The sequence below is a fragment of the Pleurodeles waltl genome, chromosome 1_2 (assembly GCF_031143425.1).
Source record: "Pleurodeles waltl isolate 20211129_DDA chromosome 1_2, aPleWal1.hap1.20221129, whole genome shotgun sequence".
NCBI classification, from domain to species: domain Eukaryota; kingdom Metazoa; phylum Chordata; class Amphibia; order Caudata; family Salamandridae; genus Pleurodeles; species Pleurodeles waltl.
This window is the reverse complement of record NC_090437.1, coordinates 409632598-409658794: the sequence shown is the minus strand read 5'-3', so window position 1 is coordinate 409658794 and position 26197 is coordinate 409632598.

Here is a 26197-nt window from a genome sequence, read left to right as displayed (position 1 = left end):
AATTGGGATGGCAGAGATAATGTCTTCTGCCATCCAGATCGACACTACTCCATCAGCCAAACAATAAAGGAGGCCCAAGTCCAAAGGTAGAAACCTTCACCAGGTAAAAGTGCAAAAAGTATCCGTCTGAGGAGAGATTTCCCCATAGGAAGATTTCAACATTGATTTCAGAGACCAAATCAGAAGGTAAAATCTTTGACTTGGTTGACCCACTTAGGGTATCTGCCCTCCAGTCCATCGCGGTCAACCTGAAATCATGCATAGGTCCCAGTCAACCATGAACAGTGATGTCTTTTGGCAATTTACATTTTCATTAGAGTTTTTTGCCCTAACACTTTAAAAATTCATATCTCTGATTCCCCTTATTTGATTTGAGTTGTTTTGGTGTCTTTTTCTATAAAATTTCCCCTGTTTCATAAAGTGTTGTGGGATTTTTATTTTGTTGTGGTTTGTCTTTTTCATTTTTTGGGTACTGCTAAACACTTTATAGACTTTTCTTTAAGTTAGGCCAGTCTGAACTATGCCATAGCTACCAGGGGTTGAGCCAATGTTTATTTATTGAGCTTGTGTGTTGAACCTAGGAGTTTGGAGTTGTTACTTGGGAAGGATTCACATCCTCCACAACTATAAATGCTTTTTCTTACAGTCCCCAATATGTCAATATTTTAAATATAATTTCAGTATGGAAAGTGTATGGGAATTGTGAATGGCCTTAGCAAATTAGATGGGAGAACATTACTATCTTAATCCTCCCTTTTAACCTCCAAAATGAATTATCTAGATATTTTGGAAGTGGACAGGAATTGGACTGATCTAGATGAAGGATTGATTCATATGTAGACCCCAAGGCAAGTCCAGTGCCAGAGACTGGAGGAGTGGGAAACATGAACTCCTTTACTACAATAAGACAACTACAGTCACTCCCTCACTCCCATCACAGATCCTTTCCAGGAACCTGGTAATCAATGGGAAAGTAGTAAAGATATTTGTAAGTTTCTGAGGCCACCTCAGTGCCCCTACTCTCAGGCTCTCTCTTCCTGAAACTGGGAGCACAGTTTTGGGAATTGGGCATTTGTTTGAAATACAAACAGATCTACAAAAGGGGGTTCCTGACATCCTGCACAGCTCCTGAAATTTCCTGGGAGTGAGGACAACTCCTGCTGAGGTTATCTGACTATTTGTTCCCTACTCCCCTTATGTAGATTGCCATTAGGGACAACAGACATGTCTCTGCCATTAAGCTCAAGTGAAGAGGTATTAGACTCAATGCCCAGTTGCATATCCCCTTTGATGGTTCACATACAAAACTTCCACCATGCTGTTGATCGGTTGAAAACATTCTTCCCCTGTATGAGAGATCTGAATCTTTTCAAAGCACTGACAACTGTTGTCAGCTCTCGCCAACTGGATGAGTGAACACTCTTTGTTACAGACCAGCACTATTGTGTTGACTGATGGCTGCCCATCCAAAGTAACTTGTTGTTATGACACATGTTTATCTGTCTGGAGAAGAAGGGCTTCCCACAGATTTCCTATATTCTCCCACTATCATAGAGATTGTTTCAATTGTACTGTCAAAAGGATTGGAGTCTTGAATTCTCACAAGGCCAGTGACCAAAACCTGTGAACGGTAAGCACCATTGGATATTGATGCAGACAAGTCCAGTGAACCATTAAGATACTTGGGGGCATATTTATACTCTGTTTGCGCCGAATGTGCGTCAAAACATTTGACACACATCAGACGCAAACCGTGCACCATATTTAAACTGTGACGGCCGCGTGTGTCAAAATCCCGGCGTGTGTGTCATTTTTTGGAGGCGGGAATCCCCCTTGCGTTAATCATATGCAAGGTAGGCGTTCCCATTCAAAAAATGACTCAAACAGCCGTGCGTTGTATTTATGCTTCCGGGCAAAAATGACACACGGCCGGGATGCAGACTTGAAAAATGACGCACAGCCTGATTTGCGTCAAATTTTAACGCCTGGGTCAGGGCAGGCGTTAAAATGGGGCGAACACACCTGTATTTAATCAGAACACACAGAAGCAACAGCAGAGCAGCAAAAGGGAGACATGGAGGTGCTACTCATCCTGCATGTACGTAGACGCAGAGCACAGCAACAACAACAGCAGCTACCACAACACCAGCAGGGCCCCCAAAGGCAGCGCACAAGGCAGCAGAGGATATTCCGCACCAGAACAACTCTTCATTGCCTCAAGGAACATGACATCATCCAGAGGTACAGGTTGAACTGGCCAGCCATTCAGCACCTGCTGCGCAACATAGAGCCACAGTTGGCACCCATCTTGCTGACACCCCACACCATCCCAACACAAACCAAGCTGCTTGCTGTACTCCACATGCTGGCAAGTGGCTCTTTCCAAACAACTGGTGCCCTGGTTGCCGGAATATCAGAGCCATCATTCTCTGCCTTTTTGCCCAAAGTACTGGATGTCATCATCAGACTCACACCTAACCACATCTGCTTTCCTAACACACTGCAGAAGCAGCAGGAAACAAAACAGGGGTTCTATCTCATTAGTGGCTTCCCACACGTCCTTGGTGCAATCGACTGCACACATGTACGCCTTGTGCCACCTGCTGCAACTGAACACCTCTTCCGCAACAGGAAGCACACACATTCCATCAATGTGCAGGCCATTGTCGATCACCAAGGAATGATCATCAACATTGTGGCTAAATATCCTGGGAGTGTCCATGACTCATTCATCTTCCGTCACAGCACCATCAATCAACACGTCCAGGATGGACGGTATGGCAATGGACTACTTGTTGGTAAGTACAAAAACCTACTAATATACACACTGCACAGCAACCTTCTAGAACACACAAAACATACACCACAACAGCAACATGTCGACAAGAACACACTGAGGTTGTGACATCGCTAGCCATGTTTCATTGGTCACCATTGAACCTGTCACACATCTGAAAATACTGTACAGCCTAATGTTAAGACGTCTATGATCACAACGTTTGGAGTGGGTTGCCTAAATGTCACCTTGCAAATTGTAAGCGTCTCAATCATCTTTACATCAATCCATTGCATAAGTCTAAAGGTATGGGATGTACATTTGTACATTGATATGAATGAGTTAACAACACTGTCAAATGTTACCTCTGTATGGAACTATCATCTCACCCCCAATGAGGACACAGGGACACCTGTATCACAAGTCACAGTGCAAGGGAGGGCACACTGTACTGCAAATTCCTAAACATACTTCTGACAACCAGTCAGCAGCCAAACACTCGTTCAGCCAAGGAAACAACGCAATGCAGATGGTACATCCTACAAGCCTAGGATGCAACACAATAACACAAAAGAGTCACAGACAACACAAGACAACTACTGCCATGCAAGCTGATATAAATGGGCCAAGCTACATCAAAATGATCCCATTCACTTTCTCTTTCAGCTGATCAGGGGTATGGGATCCAGCCATGGATCATGACACCTATTGGCAACCCAAGTACTGCAGCAGAGCGTGCCTACAATGACGCACATAGGACACGCAGCATAGTCGAGAGGACCTTCGGCATCTTCAAGTCGAGATTCAGGTGCCTCGACATTACTGGTGGTAGCCTCCTATATTCCCCTGAAATGGTCTGTAAGATCATCCTAACATGTGCCATCCTGCACAACATTTGCATAAGAAGGAACATTCCCCTCCTGGACCCAGACCCACACATGCCTGAAGAGGAAGAAGAGGAAGATGGTGGCCTGCAACATGAGGGGGAACAACAAAACACGGCCGCTGGATTGCGTAGGCGCCAACATATCGTTAACAATTTCTTTTAAATATAATCACCATCACCACTTAATGAACTAATGTAAATAAACACCGAATAATAATCACCACATCATGCTCTGGCTAATCATTTGTGCACACCTTTAGCTCAAACTATCAGAAGTAGAGTGTTGCCTCATGGAGCATTGCTGATATACCGATCAGGACACAGAAAATCCCAGAACAATTGTGATGCGTATCATACAACGGTCACATACACAAACACTGTAAATGACTGAGATCCTGTACATTTCACCTTTGAAGGGCAATAGCAGAGGACCACACCTATTACACACATAAATGTTGGAAACATGGTTCATCGCAGCATATGGCACACAACTAAGACACTATCACTCAATAAGGGGAAAACAAGCCTCATACATGACTCATACAAGCCTCATACATGCTTTTGCTTCAGTAACAGGATTGTATGACCTGACCCTTGACAGCAGTAAGTCCAACTACATCCAATCTTTGCAACGACTATCTGTGACTAGAGTTCCATATAAGCAGAACATAGACAGCACAAGTGCCACACATATGACAAGCATTGCGCACATGACATTCCATGTACATGTCAGCCCATTTCCCAACTCCTGACACACCCATGCACCTGGTCACAACCCACCTGTCTGAAGAGGTCCTTGGAATACGAATATGTGTACCCCGATATTCCCTCCCCTACACACACAGACTAACAAGAGTAATCCAGTGTGCTACACCCTTTCCTGTGGTATACCATTATCATAGTACTATCTGACTGCATGGACATCAGCTCAATTAATACACTGGCTTGGAGTTTCTAAGCCCTGGTATCACCTGTAGATTGCTTCCTGTGTGAAAGGTACTGTTGCCCATTAGATTGCAAATCTCATCTACAGGACTTGTGAGAAACTGATACAGCCCACACCTGTGATCACTTCCATGCACACCACCCATTTTAACATGCACTGCCCCTGCTGATGCCTCGAACAGCATTGAAGTTGACATTTTGACAAATACACCATTAAGCATTGCTACTAATGAAGCCGTGTAACACAGCCCTTGGGTTCATGTGTCACCTTCAAAAACATAGGACATACACAGTTTGACATGTCAACTGTCTAGTTCTCCCTCCGACCAGTCTTAGTCAGACCACTGATCATGTAACTTGTGAAATTGCTGGATCCTGATTGACCCTGCATCCTGTCAGCCTCACTGGCACCTGTCTGTGGGTCACCCTAAAGATTCCCTGTGGCTACATATGTACCACACTTGCTTTACAAAACCTCTCATTCCTCAGAGGGTATTTTGTCATGTGCGTTATCAATGCATACTCAAATACATTATATAGCATCATCTGCCTTTTATTTGTACCATATTTGTTACATTGTCCTTGAATAGCAAAATCATGGCCCATGCCTTGTCTGGGTCTCATTAATGCACGAACGACAAAGTGTGACAGTGTACCTGGGCCATAGCCTGGGATTGTGTACGTGGCCTTCAGCAGAACCAGCAACCTCAGATAATGTCCATGAAAAGTCTACACATGTTAGGACCCTGACAGTTCACACGCTGAATTACATTGTTCACAACATATTGATGGGCCGTGTGTGGTGAATAGCTTCGAAAATAATCAGCACAGAGGCTATGATGTTCCCAGATGCAGTGGGAATTACAGAGGCCAACCTGTGTACAAATGTTGTAATGACACATGCCGGAACATGACACCTGAGACATTATCTCACACAGCACACCAAGGTTGCCCTGTTGACAGTCTCATTACACGTCTTCAGTGACAGGGTGGGACCATCCCCATGTAGGGTCTCATGTCCTCATTGACTTTACTCACATTGATCTCCGAAGGATACTCAGTAGATACAGGAATAGCTGCCACTGACTCATGATGCGACCTGGACGTAACAGTGACAATATACACCTCAAAAATGTATACAGGATCAACAGTGGACCACACACAATGAACAAGACACCTCTGTGCAATGGATCACTGGAAATATGTGGACACGGGCTGCCTCATATGTTGGTCCACCACAGCCACTGGAGAGTTGTGGCTCACTTATATGACCTCAACTGTGGCGTCATAATACATTTCTGGTTCACCTTTGGCTGTCAGGGCCAATTACATGGTACCCACTTCATCAATGCATTTGCCTGACTCACTGTGAGATTCACCAACAACTGCCTTGGAAGCAGATACCAAAAATCTAGGACCATAGGATGGTGAAATTGTGGACAATTGACATGACCAAGTTTCTGCCATCTATCTGGTGCATGCTTTTCCATTTGTGGTGTCTACGTTACCCAAAACCTTGGGAGGGCATACAACCGATGTTGCTACATGTATGACTAACACATGTCCTATCTCATTTCCACATTGACTTGCATCTATGGTATGGACACATTGACTACACATTCAACTAGCATATGTTCAAGAATGCATCTTGTGATGCACACACACTGGGTCAACAACTACATTAGTGGACACTGCACACACATTGAGCCATAGGCATTGAGGTATTGTACCCATGTATGTCACCTTGCTATCCTCTCCTGATGGCAAACATGGCCAAATTGTACAAGACATATATGTAGGCCACACATATGGTCATCTAGTGCGTCAGCCAACCGTCAAAATCCAGTTAAGGAAGTAGTGGTGCATTGTCTGCTGCAGTATGATGTCTCACATATCAACATACACCATCAATCACCAAAGTGGTTGCAAGCAGCCTATCCCAGTTGTGTCCCAAATGTAACCTTACATGAAGATTGAAATATGCCACAAAACCAGTTAATGCACTAAAATTGAGAAGTATTTATCGTTATGTGTACTTTTTTCATGCATACAGCTTGTGCGTCATATTTTTCCACAAACAGGAGTGAAAATGATGCCGCATCCAAATAATTGTAACCGAAAATTACTATTATTTGGAAGCGGCATTATTTTGACTCCTGTGCGTCGAAAAATAGGACGCACAAGCTGTATGCATGAAAAAATGACGCATAACGATAAAAACTGCGGCCATTTTATGCAGGATGTGATGTAATAGGATATCCTGTTTACTCATTCTGTACAGTGAGTGTACTTTCACTTTCACTTTGTGTAGGAAGTTGGCTCTGTATGTGCTATTTCAAAGTAAGGAATAGCATGCACAGAGTCCAAGGGTTCCCCTTAGAGGTAAAATAGTGGTAAAAATAGATAATACTAATGCTCTATTTTGTGGTAGTGTGGTCGAGCAGTAGGCTTATCCAAGGAGTAGTGTTAAGCATTTGTTGTACATACACATAGACAATAAATGAGGTACACACACTCAGAGACAAATCCAGCCAATAGGTTTTTATATAGAAAAATATCTTTTCTTAGTTTATTTTAAGAACCACAGGTTCAAATTCTACATGTAATATCTCATTCGAAAGGTATTGCAGGTAAGTACTTTAGGAACTTCAAATCATAAAAATTGCATGTATACTTTTCAAGTTATTCCCAAATAGCTGTTTTAAAGGTGGACACAGTGCAATTTTCACAGTTCCTGGGGGAGGTAAGTTTTGGTTAGTTTTACCAGGTAAGTAGGACACTTACAGGGTTCAGTTCTTGGTCCAAGGTAGCCCACCGTTGGGGGTTCAGAGCAACCCCAAAGTCACCACACCAGCAGCTCAGGGCCGGTCAGGTGCAGAGTTCAAAGTGGTGCCCAAAACACATAGGCTAGAATGGAGAGAAGGGGGTGCCCCGGTTCCGGTCTGCTTGCAGGTAAGTACCCGCGTCTTCGGAGGGCAGACCAGGGGGGTTTTGTAGGGCACCGGGGGGGACACAAGCCCACACAGAAATTTCACCCTCAGCAGCGCGGGGGCGGCCGGGTGCAGTGTAGAAACAAGCGTCGGGTTTTCAATGTTAGTCTATGAGAGATCTCGGGATCTCTTCAGCGCTGCAGGCAGGCAAGGGGGGGATTCCTCGGGGAAACCTCCACTTGGGCAAGGGAGAGGGACTCCTGGGGGTCACTTCTCCAGTGAAAGTCCGGTCCTTCAGGTCCTGGGGGCTGCGGGTGCAGGGTCTCTCCCAGGCGTCGGGACTTTAGGTTCAACGAGTCGCGGTCAGGGGAAGCCTCGGGATTCCCTCTGCAGGCGGCGCTGTGGGGGCTCAGGGGGGACAGGTTTTGGTACTCACAGTATCAGAGTAGTCCTGGGGTCCCTCCTGAGGTGTTGGATCGCCACCAGCCGAGTCGGGGTCGCCGGGTGCAGTCTCACGCTTCTTGCGGGGAGCTTGCAGGGTTCTTTAAAGTTGCTGGAAACAAAGTTGCAGCTTTTCTTGGAGCAGGTCCGCTGTCCTCGGGAGTTTCTTGTCTTTTCGAAGCAGGGGCAGTCCTCAGAGGATGTCGAGGTCGCTGGTCCCTTTGGAAGGCGTCGCTGGAGCAGGATCTTTGGAAGGCAGGAGACAGGCCGGTGAGTTTCTGGAGCCAAGGCAGTTGTCGTCTTCTGGTCTTCCGCTGCAGGGGTTTTCAGCTGGGCAGTCCTTCTTCTTGTAGTTGCAGGAATCTAATTTTCTAGGGTTCAGGGTAGCCCTTAAATACTAAATTTAAGGGCGTGTTTAGGTCTGGGGGGTTAGTAGCCAATGGCTACTAGCCCTGAGGGTGGGTACACCCTCTTTGTGCCTCCTCCCAAGGGGAGGGGGTCACAATCCTAACCCTATTGGGGGAATCCTCCATCTGCAAGATGGAGGATTTCTAAGAGTTAGAGTCACTTCAGCTCAGGACACCTTAGGGGCTGTCCTGACTGGCCAGTGACTCCTCCTTGTTGCTTTCTTTGTTCCCTCCAGCCTTGCCGCCAAAAGTGGGGGCCGTGGCCGGAGGGGGCGGGCAACTCCACTAAGCTGGAGTGCCCTGCTGGGCTGTGACAAAGGGGTGAGCCTTTGAGGCTCACCGCCAGGTGTCACAGCTCCTGCCTGGGGGAGGTGTTAGCATCTCCACCCAGTGCAGGCTTTGTTACTGGCCTCAGAGTGACAAAGGCACTCTCCCCATGGGGCCAGCAACATGTCTCTAGTGTGGCAGGCTGCTGGAACCAGTCAGCCTACACAGCTAGTTGGTTAAGTTTCAGGGGGCACCTCTAAGGTGCCCTCTGGGGTGTATTTTGCAATAAAATGCACACTGGCATCAGTGTGCATTTATTGTGCTGAGAAGTTTGATACCAAACTTCCCAGTTTTCAGTGTAGCCATTATGGTGCTGTGGAGTTCGTGTAAAACAGACTCCCAGACCATATACTCTTATGGCTACCCTGCACTTACAATGTCTAAGGTTTTGCTTAGACACTGTAGGGGCACAGTGCTCATGCACTGGTACCCTCACCTATGGTATAGTGCACCCTGCCTTAGGGCTGTAAGGCCTGCTAGAGGGGTGTCTTACCTATACTGCATAGGCAGTGAGAGGCTGGCATGGCACCCTGAGGGGAGTGCCATGTCGACTTACTCATTTTGTTCTCACCAGCACACACAGGCTTGTAAGCAGTGTGTCTGTGCTGAGTGAGGGGTCTCTAGGGTGGCATAAGACATGCTGCAGCCCTTAGAGACATTTCTTGGCATCAGGGCCCTTGGTACTAGAAGTACCAGTTACAAGGGACTTATCTGAATGCCAGGGTGTGCCAATTGTGGATACAATGGTACATTTTAGGTGAAGGAACACTGGTGCTGGGGCCTGGTTAGCAGGGTCCCAGCACACTTCTCAGTCAAGTCAGCATCAGTATCAGGCAAAAAGTGGGGGGTAACTGCAACAGGGAGCCATTTCTTTACACAAGCCCCCCCCAGCCCACAGGCCAGGAGACTCAGCCAACGCTGGAAGAGTCTTCCTAGTCTGTCAGGCGAGGAAGAGTAGAGGAAATGGCTGGTTTGTTGCAGGGCCTACTCTGCCTTACATCCTCCTGTTCAGGTCATTCCCTCTGGGGAACTGACCCACTTCCACAGTGATAGGACCTAGTCTGAACTGCCTCTTGTCTGTGCTTTTTATGTCTTCACCCATTCTCTCTATTTTGAGGTCAGAGGTATCCACCTCTGCTAATCTTATCTTAGCCAAGGTCACCCCTAGCTTACCCAAAGAGGTTACCCAGAGCTGGAGTAACCCCACCATGACCAACAGGGTCAGGGGGCCTAACTTGTTATTTGGCATGGGGTCAGACCACCATGCCAAGGATAGTGCAGCCATAAAGGCTAACACCCAGCAGAGGCCACTGACAGCTGTCAGTGCCCAGAACCACACCTTTAGCTCTTCACCTAAAAGGGAAGGGGCTAAGTTACAGGCTTCTTTGGGTTCAGGTTGCCTGTCTGCTGTATTGGAGTGGGGGGTTACCACATCTTGTAGTGAACACCCTTCTTCCACTCTTTCTTCTGTTAGCTGAGGAGCCACCCACTCAGGTTTAACAGTTGCCTGACTAGCCAGGACTTCTTGTGGGTCAGGTTGGACTTTATCAGGGCCATTTTTGGAGTTCTCCCCTACTGGAGCAGAATCTCCCTGGCTTGCTGTAACCTTGGCTAAAGGTTGTCCACCCTTCCTACTCTGTTTTCTTTTCTTCTTCTTCTGGGGCCTGCTTGCATTTACTGCAGAGGCAGGGCTTCCAGAAACCTTGGGAGAGGACTGGCACTGGACCAGTTCCTCTCTTGAGCTCTGACTAACCTCTGGGTAGTCATTTCCAAGGAGACAATCAAGGGGGAGGTCTGTACTGACTACTACCCTTCTCCAGCTAAGAGTGCCACCCACTTCTATGGGCACTAAAGCCACAGGCCTCTTAGTGACCCTGTCTAGGCTAACTCTTACCCTGGCAGTCTCACCTGGGATGTACTGGTTCGAGAGCACCAGCCTGTCATGCACAATAGTGTGACTGGCACAAGTGTCTCTCAGGGCAGTGGTTGGGATTCCATTCACCAGTAGGTGGTGGAAGTGTCTACTTCCCTCTGGAATCTCCAACTCACCTGTTGGGCCCTGTTTCCAGTTGAAGGCTATGAAGACCTCCTCATCTGAGGAGTCATCTCCCATGGCTACACTGGTTACCCCTGGAATTTTGTTCTGGGGTTTGTTTTTGGGACAAGAAGTGTCCTTGGTGTGGTGCCCAGACTGTTTACAGTTGTGGCACCATGCCTTAGTGGCATCCCAGTTCTTACCCTGGTACCCACCTTTGTTTTGGGTTGTGTCTTGGGGCCCACCCACCTGTTCTGGTTTTTGGGGGCCTACAGAGGACTCTTTTTCTTTGTTTCTAGTGTCACCCACTTTCTCCTGGGGAGTTTTTGTAACCCCTTTCTTTTGGTCACCCCCAGTGGAAGTTTTGGTTACCCTAGTCTTGACCCAGTGGTCTGCCTTCTTTCCCAATTCTTGGGGAGAAATTGGACCTAGGTCTACCAGATACTGATGCAACTTTTCATTGAAGCAGTTACTTAAAATGTGTTCTTTCATAAACAAATTATAAAGCCCAACATAGTTACACACTTCATTTCCAGTTAACCAACCATCTAGTGTTTTTACTGAGTAGTCTACAAAATCAACCCAGGTCTGACTCGAGGATTTTTGAGCCCCCCTGAATCTAATTCTATACTCCTCAGTGGAGAATCCAAAGCCCTCAATCAGGGTACCCTTCATGAGGTCATAAGATTCTGCATCTTTTCCAGAGAGTGTGAGGAGTCTATCCCTACACTTTCCAGTGAACATTTCCCAAAGGAGAGCACCCCAGTGAGATCTGTTTACTTTTCTGGTTACACAAGCCCTCTCAAAAGCTGTGAACCATTTGGTGATGTCATCACCATCTTCATATTTTGTTACAATCCCTTTGGGGATTTTTAGGATGTCAGGAGAATCTCTGACCCTATTTAAGTTGCTGCCACCATCGATGGGACCTAGGCCCATCTCTTTTCTTTCCCTTTCTATGGCTAGGAGCTGCTTTTCCAAAGCCAATCTTTTGACCATCCTGGCTAACAGGGGGTCATCTTCACTGGAGTTATCCTCAGTGATTTCAGAGGTGTTGGTCTCTCCTGTGAGGGAACCAGCATCTCTGACTATTATGTTTGGAGTCAGGGTTTGAGGGACCCTGTTCTCCCTAGATAGGACTGGTAGGGGGGAATTTTCCTCCAAGTCACTATCCTCTTCCTCTGAGTTGCCACCCTCAGAGGGGTTGGCCTTTTCAAACTCTGCCAAAAGCTCCTGGAGCTGTATTTTGGTAGGTTTGGGGCCCATTGTTATTTTCTTTAGTTTACAGAGTGACCTTAGCTCTCTCATCTGTAGATGGAGGTAAGGTGTGGTGTCGAGTTCCACCACATTCACATCTGTGCTAGACATTATGCTTCTAAAAGTTGGAATACTTTTTAAGAAACTAAAACTGATTCTAGAATCTAATTCAAACTTTTAACAAACTTTTAAACTCTAAAAGAAATGCTAAACAGGATCTAACACAAGGCCCTAGCAGGTCTTTTAAGAATTTAGAAAACTTTTCAAATTGCAAAAATCGATTTCTAATGACAATTTTGGAATTTGTCGTGTGATCAGGTATTGGCTGAGTAGTCCAGCAAATGCAAAGTCTTGTACCCCACCGCTGATCCACCAATGTAGGAAGTTGGCTCTGTATGTGCTATTTCAAAGTAAGGAATAGCATGCACAGAGTCCAAGGGTTCCCCTTAGAGGTAAAATAGTGGTAAAAATAGATAATACTAATGCTCTATTTTGTGGTAGTGTGGTCGAGCAGTAGGCTTATCCAAGGAGTAGTGTTAAGCATTTGTTGTACATACACATAGACAATAAATGAGGTACACACACTCAGAGACAAATCCAGCCAATAGGTTTTTATATAGAAAAATATCTTTTCTTAGTTTATTTTAAGAACCACAGGTTCAAATTCTACATGTAATATCTCATTCGAAAGGTATTGCAGGTAAGTACTTTAGGAACTTCAAATCATAAAAATTGCATGTATACTTTTCAAGTTATTCCCAAATAGCTGTTTTAAAGGTGGACACTTAGTGCAATTTTCACAGTTCCTGGGGGAGGTAAGTTTTGGTTAGTTTTACCAGGTAAGTAGGACACTTACAGGGTTCAGTTCTTGGTCCAAGGTAGCCCACCGTTGGGGGTTCAGAGCAACCCCAAAGTCACCACACCAGCAGCTCAGGGCCGGTCAGGTGCAGAGTTCAAAGTGGTGCCCAAAACACATAGGCTAGAATGGAGAGAAGGGGGTGCCCCGGTTCCGGTCTGCTTGCAGGTAAGTACCCGCGTCTTCGGAGGGCAGACCAGGGGGGTTTTGTAGGGCACCGGGGGGGACACAAGCCCACACAGAAATTTCACCCTCAGCAGCGCGGGGGCGGCCGGGTGCAGTGAAGAAACAAGCGTCGGGTTTTCAATGTTAGTCTATGAGAGATCTCGGGATCTCTTCAGCGCTGCAGGCAGGCAAGGGGGGGATTCCTCGGGGAAACCTCCACTTGGGCAAGGGAGAGGGACTCCTGGGGGTCACTTCTCCAGTGAAAGTCCGGTCCTTCAGGTCCTGGGGGCTGCGGGTGCAGGGTCTCTCCCAGGCGTCGGGACTTTAGGTTCAACGAGTCGCGGTCAGGGGAAGCCTCGGGATTCCCTCTGCAGGCGGCGCTGTGGGGGCTCAGGGGGGACAGGTTTTGGTACTCACAGTATCAGAGTAGTCCTGGGGTCCCTCCTGAGGTGTTGGATCGCCACCAGCCGAGTCGGGGTCGCCGGGTGCAGTGTTGCAAGTCTCACGCTTCTTGCGGGGAGCTTGCAGGGTTCTTTAAAGTTGCTGGAAACAAAGTTGCAGCTTTTCTTGGAGCAGGTCCGCTGTCCTCGGGAGTTTCTTGTCTTTTCGAAGCAGGGGCAGTCCTCAGAGGATGTCGAGGTCGCTGGTCCCTTTGGAAGGCGTCGCTGGAGCAGGATCTTTGGAAGGCAGGAGACAGGCCGGTGAGTTTCTGGAGCCAAGGCAGTTGTCGTCTTCTGGTCTTCCGCTGCAGGGGTTTTCAGCTGGGCAGTCCTTCTTCTTGTAGTTGCAGGAATCTAATTTTCTAGGGTTCAGGGTAGCCCTTAAATACTAAATTTAAGGGCGTGTTTAGGTCTGGGGGGTTAGTAGCCAATGGCTACTAGCCCTGAGGGTGGGTACACCCTCTTTGTGCCTCCTCCCAAGGGGAGGGGGTCACAATCCTAACCCTATTGGGGGAATCCTCCATCTGCAAGATGGAGGATTTCTAAGAGTTAGAGTCACTTCAGCTCAGGACACCTTAGGGGCTGTCCTGACTGGCCAGTGACTCCTCCTTGTTGCTTTCTTTGTTCCCTCCAGCCTTGCCGCCAAAAGTGGGGGCCGTGGCCGGAGGGGGCGGGCAACTCCACTAAGCTGGAGTGCCCTGCTGGGCTGTGACAAAGGGGTGAGCCTTTGAGGCTCACCGCCAGGTGTCACAGCTCCTGCCTGGGGGAGGTGTTAGCATCTCCACCCAGTGCAGGCTTTGTTACTGGCATCAGAGTGACAAAGGCACTCTCCCCATGGGGCCAGCAACATGTCTCTAGTGTGGCAGGCTGCTGGAACCAGTCAGCCTACACAGCTAGTTGGTTAAGTTTCAGGGGGCACCTCTAAGGTGCCCTCTGGGGTGTATTTTGCAATAAAATGCACACTGGCATCAGTGTGCATTTTTTGTGCTGAGAAGTTTGATACCAAACTTCCCAGTTTTCAGTGTAGCCATTATGGTGCTGTGGAGTTCGTGTAAAACAGACTCCCAGACCATATACTCTTATGGCTACCCTGCACTTACAATGTCTAAGGTTTTGCTTAGACACTGTAGGGGCACAGTGCTCATGCACTGGTACCCTCACCTATGGTATAGTGCACCCTGCCTTAGGGCTGTAAGGCCTGCTAGAGGGGTGTCTTACCTATACTGCATAGGCAGTGAGAGGCTGGCATGGCACCCTGAGGGGAGTGCCATGTCGACTTACTCATTTTGTTCTCACCAGCACACACAGGCTTGTAAGCAGTGTGTCTGTGCTGAGTGAGGGGTCTCTAGGGTGGCATAAGACATGCTGCAGCCCTTAGAGACATTTCTTGGCATCAGGGCCCTTGGTACTAGAAGTACCAGTTACAAGGGACTTATCTGAATGCCAGGGTGTGCCAATTGTGGATACAATGGTACATTTTAGGTGAAGGAACACTGGTGCTGGGGCCTGGTTAGCAGGGTCCCAGCACACTTCTCAGTCAAGTCAGCATCAGTATCAGGCAAAAAGTGGGGGGTAACTGCAACAGGGAGCCATTTCTTTACACTTTGCAGTCTGGGATTCTTCTAGACTGTGTGGCTGTGTTCAGAGTGTTGTCCAGTGATCTTCTGCGTTGGTGTCCTGTGTGCCATCTTACTTGTTGGTTTGTGAAATAAGTATTGTTGTTTTATACTGTCTGAGTGTGTTTTGTTTACATTTGTCCAGTATAGTAGTGTATTTGTTGTTTGTGGGAGTCTGTTGTAGGTAGTGCTAGTTTGGGGATAGCTGGGCTCTTTTAGTTGTTAAGTTTACTTTGTTTTTTCGTACTCCTACTTTCCTCCTTTTCTCCTTTCTTCTTTTTTTTCTCACCTATTCCCCTTTTCTGTGCTGAGATGTCGGGTAAGCCGCGTCTTGGCAGGATGGGTGAGGAGGAGCTGGGGGGTTTATATGGCTGGTGTGCCATTTCCTCCCACTCATGATCGAGGCAGGGGGCAGGGTGATACAGGGGTATCACACTGAGGCGCGAAAAGTCCGGTGGGGAAAGGTGCTGCACCACTTGCTGCGCGTGTATGGGAGCCAGAAGAATGACCACCAGCTGAAGCACCGCTGGGCTGACCTCATCTCCAGGGAGCAAGATCTGCTGGACCACCTGGGAATACTGATTGGTGGCCCTGTTGGTGAGTACAGATCATGTAAATGTGCGCAATAAAAAGCTCTGTAGTGACATAAGATGAATGGTACAATATCTGCCAGCTAAGTTGCTGACTGTGTGTAATGCAGCGGAAACATACAGGGTAATTGATGCACTATGTGAAGGATCACAAATGCTAGCTGTCAGGCTTTTGCTCTGCAAAGTTACAGGATATTTTTTGCTTAATGTAATTTAGTGCCGCCTTTGTGTCAGACAACAAAACAAAAGATGAGCCAATCATATCTCTAAAGGTCACATTTGCCAGTGAAGTATAGATGTACTAAAATAATTGCAAATTTTGTTGACACAATAGCTAGACTTACTTTGGAAACACTACATGATGCAGAAAATGAGTGCTGCCTTCACGTCAATTGAAGATAGCAATGTGACCCAGACATATGTCTCATGTGTGTCTAGTGAGTGTGTAAGGAAAGCGTTCACGGAAGTTCCATGATTGTTAGGGATTATTGTGCTCCTTCATCTTTTTGGATACATGTCAGATCTGGATTAGAAAACATTGGGAAAAGTTGTAAGGTGCCCTCAGCTAACATCTTAGACTGGTATTTGGAGTTTGTTGTGCCCCATCCGATTAGGGATGGCAGTCCAAAGGTATGCACAAGGGTTCATATATCTATGTTTGGTGCAAATAGCCATTGCTGGGCCACATCAAATGATGAAGAAACTGTAACAACATGAGGGCTTACAAAAGTCCCTGCCCCTTTGTACATTGTACCTATATGTCATAAATGTGTCATGGCCACATAGGCTGTTTGACAGGTAATGCAGTCCTCAAGTAACCAGCCTTTGGATGTCTTTCTTGGACGCACATGACGAGACGATTACACACCATTATTATTTCTGCTCACTAATGAAGGGGCATGTTTGCCACCACATAATAGTCAGGGCCATGTGTGTAGCTATGTGTGTAACTGTCACACGAGACCCATGCTATGTACATGTTGGCCGTGATATATCCGATGCAGTATAATCATGTCTGAATGGCTTTCATTACTTATGTCAGCTTACACATTGTTTTTGTCTTTGAAATTGTTGGTCAGTGCACAGATTCTGAGCACATTTTTCCTTCCATGCTTTACAGGTGGACTGGCACCCTACACTGTGGGAGAGGTGGCTCGATTTGAGGACCCCGACCACTACAGTAAGTGTTGATATGTCTGTTATGTGTTGTGTTTGCTGGTGATGTGTGATGGAATCCTGTGTGTTGAACACATAGCAAGGTGTGATGCCTTGCCAATCATTTGTCTAGTTCCATGAGTGGGATTTCAGTTCTTAGAGTTGACCAATGCGTATCCAATTGTATTATCTAGGGATTGTAGTCCATTCCTGTAGGGCCCGCAATGAGGACTGGGGTGAGTCATGTGGATAACACTTGTATCAATAAGAGTCACACTGGAACTCATCTCAGATTGAGTCTGCATGTCAGACTCACATTCTCCCAGATTGGTACTGCAAATTGCTTTCCAAAAGACTTCCGCTTCCCTATTCACCAATGTACTTATTAAACTGTAGGTTGAACTTTCTGGCAGCATGTACTTCCACATGTAGTGCTACAAGTAAGTGGAACTTGAGTGCAATGGCCTAGGTGTGCATGCAAATCATGGGTGTTCTTGCTACTCTGTGTCTGTTGAAAGTCATGCCTTACTGGAAGCATATGATGTGGACCAAGGTCTACATTTCCTGACATGTGTGGCGCTAGGATTGGTCAAGGGTTTGCAGACTCCTAATTGTTGATAGACCTTACCTGTTTTGTGTATGTGGAGCCAAACACGTGTTGAGCTTTCTATACACTCCTGGGTGTGCATGTTGTTTGGAATTGTTTGTTGTTTCTCCACCCCCACTCAAACACAGGCATGGGTTTGTGAATAGGGTACCTAGGACTGATGCTACCAGTATGTTACACATACATGTGAATAAGTGAATGTTTGGTGAGAACCTACTATACACACTCAGGTATGGTACATGAGTACTGTACTAGCAAGTCCAATTACAACTTGTAGACCATGTGGCTTTAGTTTTTCATCACATACACTGACATATGTAGCCCAGGCATTGGTGGAGGATGTGCAGCATGATTGTTAGCTGACAACTGTCAGAACTCAGATGGCAAATTAATGCCAGTTGTTACCCATCTTGTAGGTTTTGGATGTGCTATGTGTGAGATGACCTTTGTAGGCAGGCCTGCCATGTACTTCCTCAGAGACATTCAATGATCTGTATGGTGATATGAGCAGTTACAAGTACAGTAGATCTATTGTCAGATTGACCACTTGTGCCATTTCACACAATGCAGTTCCTATGGTAAATTGTTGGCCTTTGTCTTCACAGCTGCAAACATGACACCCGTCCAGGTCCATGAGTTCCAGAGGCGGGCCATGAGGTACAAACATATACTGCAGGTACAGTCGGGGTTCAGGAGGATGGCCCGTAGATACCAGAAGGAACGGGCCTCCGGAGCATGGTGGGCTTCACCACAGGGTGGCCCCACTTTACCCACCACAGCCACCACCAGCACAACCACCGGTTCTACCCAGGTGCCCCCACCCACAGCGGGGACTGTTGTCCCTACGTCTGCTGTACTCCCAGGCCCCAGTATTGCAACAGCTGCAGGGCAGCCAATGGCCTTGGCTCCACACGTGCACAGACCTCCTCCACCGGTACACAGACAGCCCCAGCACCAACACTTGACCCTGCAGCATTCCAGGAACTGGACCGGAAGATGGACCGTGTCTTGCGTAAGATTAGCAATCTGAGCCGGGATGTTCGCCACATAAACAGGCGTGTGAAGTCGATAAAGTGGACTCTCCGGAGGGCCAACCTCTAGACTTTGGTGTAAATGGACATGATTCCCTCCCCTCCCTCCTCTTTCCTTGTTCTCATACTTAGTGGGCTTAGGGGGATTAGTGTTAGGTTAGTATAGGCTGTTAGTTTAGTTAGTGTTAGTTGGGTCATTATTCTTTCTATTTTTACTTATTAAGTGTGTGGGTGGGTGGGTGGGCGGCTATGTTGGGGTTCTTGTGTGTTTAATAAAAAACAAAATACAAACTACAAAAAAAAAAATAGAAAAAATATATATATATATTTGTTTAGGATAGTATAGTATGTGTGTAGGTTAGTATGTGTTGTCCTCCATGTGTCCCGTCTCATAATGGAGGGTGGGGGGTTGATGTTTAGAACGATTCGTTACATGTGATAAGTAAGTTTAGCTTAGGTTAGTTAGGGACAGTTGTGGGTAATGAGTAGTCAGGGTAGATTAGGGTAGGTAAAACTTTTCCCTCAGTTTCCTCTTCTGTGATTACGTTTTAATAAATATATGGTTAACCCTTTACAGTATGTGTTAAATGCTACTTGATCATGGCCTTGGCATTAGTGTACATGAATTTTGTTCTATTACATTTGTGTCCTATGCTACAAACAAATCTAAACTGAGCAGTAAGATTGGCAGCTACCCCAGAGCTACCTTGCAAAGATTCCACCATTCGTTGCAACCACCAATCACAGTTAACATGGATCCCAACTGGTTTTTGTCAATTAGTAAGTTTTCTACGTCACAAACAGTGCTTCTACACTTGGTATTGGGGGAACAGTTTTAGGTCTGACTGCAGTGTGATGTTCAAGGACACCCTTATAAGATGAGTTCTCGTAAGCACTCTTGTCTTCTTGTCTTCATTACTCACATAGATCATTTGTGACACTGTTCACCATGATTACCTATTTGGATGTAAAATTAAGACAGCTTAATTCATGCAGTGTTTTGTAGTGTTTGCTTAGATTTGTGTGCACTGTTATATGTGTTAGTACTGCATGATGACAACATTTAGCTGCCACTATTTGATGACTTAGATATCCCGTGAGGAAGCATTATTCTGTCCAACACACCATGATGGTGTGTGGTTTCTCACTTCATCAGATATTACCCTCAGGAAGGGCAGAGTATGATGCAATCCTGGCCAATGTGCAGATCTATCTGACTACATGATATCAGGACAGTTGTATTGACAAGCTACATGATTTGACAGTAGGCACATTTCAGTTATCTACTGCACAGTTGATGTGTCACATTACCGAGAGACAGATTTGTTGTGTAAGTGCTATTTATTGAAAAGTGCTGTAGTGCTATATGTACATTGTCCATGATTGTGAGTCCATTCTAGTGACATCTTACATTGTGATCCTACACAAGGGGTTAAGATAATGCTTCTGACATGCTGGGGTGATGTTTCAAACAGTGCAGAGGGACAGGATTTGCCAATGAGTAAGAGAGAGACAATCACTGGGCAGGCTGACAAGATATACAGTGGTTAGCAGAACAGTCATAGAGTAGAGTTGTTGTAAGACTGGCATTTTACAAAACGCAGGACCTTGGTAATAGTTGGCCATGTGGCAGGGACTAGTGCTTCCGGGTACTCTTCCGTGTGAATGTGATCTGTTCCATGTCTTCTTCTTCTGATGTGTGTGTTGCCTCCTTTGTCCTTGTTGGTGGTGGTTGTGAAGGGGCAACACACCTCAGTGTTAGAAGACGTGGAGTCAGACATCCCGGTTGCTGCTCCCTGTGAAGGTATTAAGGGCAGTACTGCTGCAAGGAGGATCTGCTGATTCTTAAGAACAGCAGCCACATCACGATGGTAGGCAGCCAGGTCGGCCCTGAGGGGTTCAATGTTGCATTCGTGCACGCGTTGACAGGATTGCTGTTGTAAGTGTTGGGTCAACTGTATTACGGCTGTGCTGATTTCCTTCTGGCTTTTTTGCTGTTCCTGCAAGATAGATGTTAGTGCTTGCATGGCTGCTGCCTGATCTGCGGATATCATCATGCACAAGCGCACCCCCTCAAGGCTGGCTGCCATAGTTTGCATCCCCACCCGCACCTCCTTGGCCAGCACCTGCTGTACTCTGACTACAGTTCTCTCAAAGCTGGTGCCTGTGTCGTCTGAGTCCTCAGCTGTATTGGAGCTGGCAGGTCTTACAATTGGGGTGGTGGGTGGGTCCTTTGTGATGGCTGCTTGTTCTGTGCTCCTCCTTGTGACTGAAGGTGGGATGTGGAGGGTTCCAAGGACCTCTTGGATGGTCTCCTGGGGAATGTTTGTCAGCTTGTCATCCATGTCATCAGGGTATTCTGGGACAGGCATATCCGCCGGTGATCCATCTTCCTCTGCAATGAAACGGGGTACAATTAGTGGGTCTGTGTTGTGGCATTAGTGATGTGACATGCCTGCCTTGTGATGAATTCACATTGTGATCTTGTTTCGTGTTCATTGCTCCAGTCTTTCAGATGGACATTCTCCCAGGCCTATGGCCTACCTGCATGTCACATGTATAGTATTAGGTTATTGGACTTTTCTGCATCATCTCCTCTAGTATTGTTTTAGGCCAAATAGTGATTTGCCATCTTCTTGTCCTACTCAACCCTCCGTCTACATCCATTCTCATGGTGAGGCCTATCACTGGCTGTGGGTGTTCTGATGGCACTGGCAGCACACTTACTAATCTGAACCTGCCCCAGTCTCTGATCTTTCACATCCTCTTAAATGTAGTTGACATGTGGCATATCCTATGCATAGCATTGTTATGGCACGATATGGATGTTGCCATTGGTAATGTGTACAGCTGATGTTGGGAATGTGTGGTACATTGGATTGCCCTGATAATCGTAGCAGTGTCCTATTTCCTGCTCTGACTGTGCAGGTGTAATTCAGTGACCAGTTACATGTGTCCTCACCCTCAATGCTGTTGTCTGAGCAGTATGACATTTGGGATGTTACATTGTGACCCAGGCACAGGATGGACGCTGACACATGCAGCATGGGTATGTCCTTAGTGCTGTGTAGCTCCTATTGTTGTTGGCATTGGCTGATGTTAGCGACAACTATGGGCATTAACATTTGACAGTACTGGGGCCTTTGTCTTTTTTCAGGGGATTACTGGAGCTGCAATCCTCAACCCTGTAATTTAGGTGTGTATGATCTATGGGGAAGTTACTGGCATTGGCTACTTGAGCTGCACACAGAGCGGAGTTGGTAATGGCAACTGTTGTCGCAGTTACATTCCAGTTGTCAGTATGGCTAGAGGTTGTTAATAGGGCCCTAGTTAATGTAGCGGGTATGGTGGCTGACGTGTGCCGGGATGTCAGTTTGACATTGTGCCCTTCCCTCCTGGCGTGGCTTTCCCTTTGCTCCATCGTTGGCATGGCAGTATGCCCCCATGGGACTGTTGTTGGTGTAGTGTAATGGTGTGCCCCAGCTTCTGTCTGTGCAGGTCATGCCCCCATGCCATCCCCCTTTGCCCATGCCATTCCATGTATATGATGACTTCCATGCATTATGTGGTCAGTATCCCCCCCCTAGTTGTAGTTGACATTAGTGCATGTTAATTCCCCATGCGACTTACCCTGCATGTGCGTTGTCTCCTGGTAATCTGCGCTGTCCTGTCCTTGAATCCCTGTGACGATCTCCTCAGGGATGACGGCTGCGACCATCTCCTCCATGTGGTCCAGGGGCTCCTGGTGTGCTGGACTCCCACCTCCAGTCTGCAGTGCTGCCTTCCTGTTCGTGGCCATTTTTTCCTTGGTCCTGCACTTGCAGTCATGCCAGCGTTTCATGCACTCGATGACTGTTCTGCGTAATTCTGCCACACTGTTTATCTTGTCGACATTTTGTTTCCATATAGCCTCTCTCCTACTAATAGGCAATTTTGAGGTGACAAACAGTTGGTGCTGGTGTTCCGTCACCTCTTTAACCAGAATTTCCTGCTCCTCTGCACTGAAGCGACACTTTATTTTCTTCTTAAAGGTGTCCTGGTTCTTGTGTGGGTCCTCCTGGCTGGTTCCTGGTCTGTTGTCATCTTCCTGGAGGCTGTAGGGGCATCTGGGATCCATTTTGGCTCTCCTCTGCAGAAATGGCTGTGTTTGCGGCGCATATACAGTGTGCGGGGTCGTAAAGCAAGTTACGTTGCGTTTACGTTGTTTTGCTTTACGACTTGCTGCAGCGGTGTGCATAAAAAAAATGACTCACACCTGTGCTTTGCGCCGCCGTGCGTCAAAGTATAAATTTGACGCCCTGCACGGCGCACAGATATGGCGTTAGCCAGCGGTAAAAATTTCGGCGCAAAACTGCACCGGCGCAGTTTTGTGTCAAAAAGTATAAATATGGGCCTTGAAGCCATGTGGCCCTGAAGTTTTGTAATGTCCTTGCCGGTGCCTGAGACATCATCAGAATATTCAGTACCAGATTGTGAATGACTTGTATGCTATATTCTGACAGAAACATCACATCCAAATATGTCCTGATCCTTTCTCCAATAAATATCTGGCCCTTGGAAGTTTCAGTATGGCACTATTCCCAGTGATTCAGAAACCCATGATGGTTGAGGCACTCCTGAGTTGCCATCTGCCCTTCCTTAGTTTCACACTGTGATGGAGCATGAATGAATGAAGCAGAACTATCAATCTAGCCACCTTTTCTGCTGGCTTAATCTGAAGGACTTGAAACCGGATTTGTTCTGAAACACAGAACCTCAGATAATTTTAATGTATCTGAGCTATGGAAATATGAAAGTGTGCATCTATCATGTCTCCTATCAACATTAAGCTGTCTACTTCTGTCATCAGAATGATTTTCTGAAACATTTTCATTGTGAACTGTACATTCTTCATCTGTTAATTTCAGGTCTATCACTATTTTGAATCCCCCTGACATCATTGTAAGATGATTGAATAGATTCCTGTCCCCATCTCTAGTTTGGAACTGTAATTAGTGATTTTTTTCCCTTATAGAACCTGAACAATTTAAAAAAACGCTGTCACTTTTTATGCACTTTTCAGTCATTGTGTTATTTTGAGTCCTGAGTCCAAGGGAGTAGATAAGAATTGTATCTAATACCTTTCCTTGCTCACCTGCAAGCCGCATGCGTCCAAAGCAGACTTCTCCCAGTTTTCCTGAAGAATATGAATCAGAAGACTTGGGGAATCCCTAGCATATTCAGGAATGAGGCTGCTTGGATGGAGAAATTCCTTTCTTCTGTTTGTTGCCTATGACTTAAGACTTCCCATTGATTACACATTTGACTTGATTGTTGTTGCTTCCTTGATTAGATGTCTAAAGGAAGATTTTCCTAACACTGAAGGTCATTGAGGTTGCTGAATCCTGAAGGAAGACAATTGTTTCTTTTCTTTGAAGAGAAGGGACAGCCTTTCTTCCAATTCAGGATCACATAAATAGACTCCATGAAACAGCATCTGCAGAGCTGTCAGTGTACCAGCCCTTCAGCATCACATTTCTGCAGACTGAAAACAGTATACCTCTAGCCAAGACTAATGTTCTAAACATGTCAAATCATGGCATCAGGCAGTAATTTAATTTGTGTTCAATTCCATCCAATATCACTGAATGCTCTATTCCTTCTTCAGTTGCCTTGAACAGACTAGCAAACTCTTGACATCTGTGATCAAAGATTATCTTGTACGTACTCCACAAATATCAGTCATTAGAGCAAGGTGAGAGCCTACATAAGATTTCTTTAGAGACACAGATCAGTCTCTCAATTTAGTGTCCATTTCTTTCAGATGGTACACTTTTGTAAAACAATTCTGGAATATTAATGGTGTCTGGATTCTTCTATTCCTTCAATGTTACATCCATCACATCAGAGTGGAATGGCATGTTCAAGTGAGGTAATCTTTGAAACTGACTTAAAAGAGCCTCTGTGGAAGTGCTTAGAATCTCTATAAAGGAAACCCCCATCATACATGGGCAAGAGTAGATGGAAACATGTCGTCCCTAACTAATTTGCCTTTTCCATCATCAGAACTCTTTGCATCAGAAATGGAATCTCTTTTTGGGTTTCTAGATTCCTCAAATCCACATTCTTGATTGGCTTCTTTTTAAGTTTAAGGCAGCAATTGTTTCAGTAACTATCCTCCTTAATATATCCTCTTCCTTCTTCCTCCTACATTTAGCTGCTAGAGAATAAGAGTGGGAACAAAAGAAGAGGATGATGAATCTTCTGCATGCTTCTGCTTTCCTAAGTGCTCTTTTGTACTAAAAGATAAGGCCTCATGAAAGAAATTGGGTTATTGGATTAGGGAGGTGTCAGTCCTACACAAACAACAACCACAATCCTTGTCAAGGTGAACCACAAATGCAACTAAATTAACCTGTGTTTAACCCTCTTTTAGCTTGGCACAGAGTAGTCAGGCTTGACTTACAGGCAATATGTATTTCAGCAGCACAAAACAGTAAAAAAGTGAAAACACAGCACAAGAGAAATCTCAAAATAATTCAGAAAAATACATACATTCTAATAAATAATATGATACAAAAATGTCACAAATCCAATCAATAGAACTGAAAATATTCAGTTTTAAAGTTTTAGGTAGACATTCAGCCTAAAAACATAAAGCACCACTCGCGGTCATCTTGACGTCCTAAAACGTGGCAAAGTCACAAGTTCAGACCAACTTCGATGGAGCACGGGTCAGATACAGGGGCCACGTTATTCTCACTGAACAAGTTACCTTCTCAAAGTATGGCAGAAAGAGTTCCAATCATGGTGGAGGAGGACACAAGGAGCAGGGAGAGCTTTGCAGATGGTCGTTGTTGTAGTGGGAATAGCAGGCCGGGCAGCATGGTCTGTTGTCGCTGTAGAGCAAAGAGCTGGTTGGGTGTCATGGATGGTCACTGGTGGAGCTTGACACTGATGGTCACTGCAGGCTGTTGTTGCTGTAGCGTGAAGTGCAGATCCCGTGTTGCCAGTCATCGCTGGTGCTCATTGTAGCATGAAGAGTCAGATACACCCCTGCTTTGTGTTGGCAGTTATCGCAAGTGGCAGAGTTTCAGCATGAATGGGACTGTTCACAGTCATGAAGAGCTCAAAACTTCTGGATTTCATCTTTCTTTATGGGAGCAGCTCAACTAATGCCAGGCAAGGGTCCAGGAGCCGGAGAGGCACAGCTTGGAAATCAGGAACTCACTCCAGCAGCAGCAGCAGCAGCTGGCTCTTATTTACAATGGGGGGCGGGCAGAAAGAGGGCACAATAATGATTTTAAAAAAAAATAAATAAAAACAGCACTTGCCTTTGGACGGACGTCCTCCTCTCAACATCTATACTTCTCTCCTGGGTCCAATGTGCAGGACCAAGGAAACTGAACTAGCCAATCCTGGTGCTGCTTTCATGCTGGTTACCACTGCTCCAATGAGCCCCACTATCAGCCCCTACTTTTTTGTATTATTAGGGGCGTAGGCTGTATTAAAATATAGCCAAAAGCATTTATTGTTACAAATGACGTTAATCATTATATAAATCCTCTCATTTAATATAATTATACCCATCCGGTACAAATATAATCCCTTCTAGTTTGGTCCTCATTGTCTGAAATTAAACTCCGAAAAATTCCCGTTTTGTTAAAATACAACATTGCCATTAAAAAGGAGTTTCAAATACAATTCAGTTTTGAGTGTAAACACCATATCTCTATCTGCTATCAATCAAATGT